Below are 4,095 nucleotides of genomic sequence, written 5' to 3' on the forward strand. Positions count from 1 at the left end.
GCTTTGGAGTCCATGCCCTCTCTCTTCCTGCAGGACCGTTCCTGAGCCGGGGCCACCGTTGTGGGAAAATGCCTCCAAAATCCCGTGCTGCTCTCCTTGCCCTAAGTCATCTTGTCCGAATTCACATCTGATCACAGCTCCTGCTGGTGTCAGTGACCCACTGCCCTCAGAAAGGCCCAGCCCCTATCAAAACTCAAAAGCCCTTCATGAATGGGCAGCAATTTCTTTCTCCCATCTCCCTCTGACCATTTCCTGCTTGCTTTCTATATTGTACCCAATTCTTGAGAAGGCCACACAGCCCCTCCTCTGGGCCTCCGTGTTTCCTCTTCCTGACAAACCCCTCCCACTTTCCCTTCACCTGGCTGAATTCTACTCACCTGGCAGATCGCCCTTCACAGTCTCTTCCTCTGCTTCAGAACTCCAAGCCTGAGTTGGCTGTGCGCCCACATACCCCTTTCTTCTCCTAAACTGTGTCATAACGTCTGCCCGACTGCTGAGTGGGCTTCCTCTAGCCAAGTCATTGAAAGTGCAGCACTGTCCTGACGCATAAAGGGACTGAGGGTTAAAATAGTGAGCTGGGGACCATGATGAGCTGAGAATGCAGGACCCTCATTCAGGTGTAATAATTCTATACACACCATGCTCATCAAAAACCTGCCGTGAAACAAACACCACTGGGAGACTGACAGTGAGAGACCTCAGCTGCGCAAGAGTAGACCACAAGATCACGAGACACGGGACACCACGAGACCATGAGGCCCACGAGACTGCGGCCACGTCTCTGCTCTCCACCACAGAGCTCCTGGCTCCTGAGAAAAAGCCTGGTACATGATTGGCACTCTATGTGTTTCTCGGAGGCAACTGGGGGTCTTTGGCTAACAGGGAAGGAATTATTAATGCAGCAAATTTATATTTTTATTCAAAAGAATGTACTGATTAAAAGAAGCACATTTTCTTTACCACAAGGCATGACAGGAAGATTATCAAAATGGAAGTCAAGTTCTCTGCTACATTAGATTACGTCCTACGAAGTGTACACATTTTAAGGACAGTGTTGAATGAGTCTTAGCAGTTACAGACCCCACACCCAACAATTCCCTTCACTCCAAAATATTTCTTGAGTTTTTTTTTTTTACAGTCAACCCTATTGCAGAAGCAACCACTATTATGGTTTCTAACAACTTCGATTATGTTTTTACATTCGTGAACTTCCAGCCAGTAGTGTTACATAGAATGTGATTTTGAATCTGGCTTCTTTTGTTCAACCTGTGTATGAGATTCACCCATGATGCTTCTGGTACCAATAGCTTATTCTCCTTAATCAGTGAGTAATATTCCATCATATGAATACATCTCAAATTGCTTATTTTTTATCTTGATAGAATTTACATCTGTTTCAAGTTTTTGGCTATTATGAGCAAACATACAATGAATATTCATGTACAACTATTTTTGTAGAAATGTATCTTCATTTCTTCTAGGTCAACATTCAGGAAAGGGAATTGTTGGGGTAAGGTAGGGGCCCACTAACTCTTAAGAAACTGCCAAACCATTGGGCAAAGTGGTTCCCCCTGTTTACTCTACCGGCAGGTGTCTGGCAGCTCCACCAGCTCACATCTTCTGCAGCACTGGCATTGCTGGTGCTTCTTCCCATATCCTGTGCTGTGTGTGGGTGGGTATGTTAGTCCATTTTCACACTGCTGGAAACACATACCTGAGACTGAGTAACTTATTTAAAAAAGGTTTCATTGATTCACAGTTCCACATGGCTGTGGAGGGCTCAGGAAACTTACAGTCATGGCAAAAGGGGAACCAGGCACATCTTACGTGGTGGCATGTGAGACAGAAGAATGAGCAAAAGAGGAACTACCAAGCCCCTATAAAAACCATCAGACCCTGTGAGAACTCAATCACTATCATGAGAACAGCATGGGAATAACCATCCCCACAATCCAACCACCTCCCACCAGCCTCCTCCCACAACACCTGGGGCTTATGGGGATTGCAATTCAAGATGAGGTTTGGGTGGGAACACAAAGCCTGACCTCATCAGGGGGAGACAGTACGTCCATCACCATGCGGTAGTTTCCTTTCCTGGAGAACTGGTGGTATTAAGTAGCTATTCAGGATTTCATCACAGCGGCTTAGGTGACAACAAGGAAGTGAGGAATATTCTCCTGAGAGGAACCTGCATGGGGCATAGAGAAGGATGTTAAGGTGCAGGTGCTGAGCAGGTCCTGCATGGCACATGGTGGGGGCTGTTAACGTGTGATCTGCTGGGCAGGAAGGGAGCTGGAAGTTGAGAACCTCAGTGAGGCTCACAGCAGAATTTTATCACTCTTTGGCAGATGAGATGGGAGATGAGGCTCAGAAAAACTGAATTATAGACCCCAGGGTCACAAGTGTAAACAGCAGGCACTGTTTGTCTTTCTGTAAAAGGGTTTTTCAATCAAAATTGGGGTGTAATTTGGGACTGAATCTCTAATAAATGAAAGCTTTCAGATGTTTTCCTCAGCGTTTCACAAGCAGCCTCTTCCTGGGGCCTCCCGTCATCATCTCCATGTGTATGAAGCAGAGGAGACGCCCTCTCTCTCAATTTGCCAGCCAGTTTCCATTTGCAAGTGACAGGCAGGACTCCAGTAATTTTTATGCATAGTGGATATTTGACATTGGACTGTAAAGGTCCAAGTGACCTCTTGCTGCCGGGATGCGGAGTGAATCCTGATTTTAGGTGGTCATTTGTCATTGTTCTCAGACGGTTCTTAGGACACCTTACACCTGCAACAAGCTATAGGTCCACAGTCAAGGCCAGCTCAGGCGAGCGCTCCTAACAGCACTGCCCTCCCCTCCTGTTAAGGCAGAGCCCGGTGTGGCTGTGACTGCACTGGCAGTGGGTGAGGTGCCAGGCCTTGTGTCTCCTGCACATGGACAGGCTGTGAGACCTGGCGCAGTGGCCTCGGGCACCAGTGGCATCTCCCAAGGCTGGCAAGCTGGCCCTGAGTCCTCTCCTACCTGGCTGCAGGAATTGAGGAAGGGCCCTCCAAGATATGAGAGTCAGCCTCGGAACTAAAATGCTTCCTGAAGATGCGCAGCCTCACGGAGGGAACCACATGGGCCGCTCCAAGACAGCAATCAACGAGGAGAACTGCAGGAAGAAATAAAAACAGGAAAGAGCATGAAACGAGGTGAAAAGACAAGGAACCTAGCCCAGGCCAGTTGTCTGGCTTCGCCACAGTGACAGAGTTAGGGCCTCTGTTCAGTTCAGCTACCAGCTCTGCCTGCGGAAAGAGTTAGCTGTCAGCTCATGAATAAACAGCATGTTATCAGTCACTTGTGGTTAATGGTGAACTTTTAACCTAAACAATAAGTAAAAGCCAGTTAACTGCTGTGCATCTGGTTCCTAGCCACCGCCTTGCCAGCACTCCTCCATGTTTTTGTGGGGCGGGTGCCAGCCTGTGTGGCGTTTGCAGGGTCTCAGACACGCCTGTCCCAGGAGGTTTCGAGGGACTGGCAGGGGTGAGGGGGCACCGACCTGGACAGAGCAACAGCTGCGGTTCCTCTTCAACAATCACAGTCATTTCTCACCAGTTTTTCATTTTATAAATAAAGATTTATTTTTTAACAGGTTTCAGCAAATGACCCAGAATTATGGTGCTAATTTTAAGAAATGTTACTTAATTTTTTTTTTTAATATATAATTCTAGTGTAATGTTTTCTACTTTGGCTGTAAAAACTGACGAAAATGAAAAAGTTTCAAATGGCAAGACTATAATACATTACATTTGAACTCAAATCAGTGTCTCATTGATCTCACCTCTGATGACTGCAGGGATAATACTTTTTAACCGTGCATTCAGAATGACAGAAATTTGCATTTTCCTCCCTGATTCCTGTCCTTGTCTCCTCTCTCTCAGGGACCAGCCATACTGTGGGGCAGCCACGGGAGATTCCTGATACACAAGGAGCAGCAAGGGTGCTCAGGAGCTCTGTTCAGATAAGTCCCTGAAGGGGCGAGGGTGCTGGGGGCTCTGTTCAGATAAGTCCCTGAAGGGGCGAGGGTGCTGGGGGCTCTGTTCAGGTAAGTCCCTGCAGGGG

The 4,095-nt window shown here is 47.4% G+C and overlaps 1 long non-coding RNA gene across 1 annotated transcript; it reads right to left on the reverse strand.

Annotated features, from left to right (window-relative positions):
* Positions 1–936: 936 nt before the first annotated feature.
* On the reverse strand, positions 937–2,470 carry LOC116562106. The gene is made up of 2 exons (XR_004273773.1): positions 2,046–2,470; positions 937–1,700 (listed from the first exon to the last, which is right to left on the reverse strand). It is a non-coding gene; the product is annotated as an uncharacterized LOC116562106 (long non-coding RNA).
* Positions 2,471–4,095: the final 1,625 nt, after the last annotated feature.

The sequence above is a fragment of the Sapajus apella genome, unplaced genomic scaffold (genome assembly GCF_009761245.1).
Source record: "Sapajus apella isolate SASKATOON/1434 unplaced genomic scaffold, GSC_monkey_1.0 scaffold31, whole genome shotgun sequence".
Classification (NCBI taxonomy): Eukaryota; Metazoa; Chordata; class Mammalia; order Primates; family Cebidae; genus Sapajus; species Sapajus apella.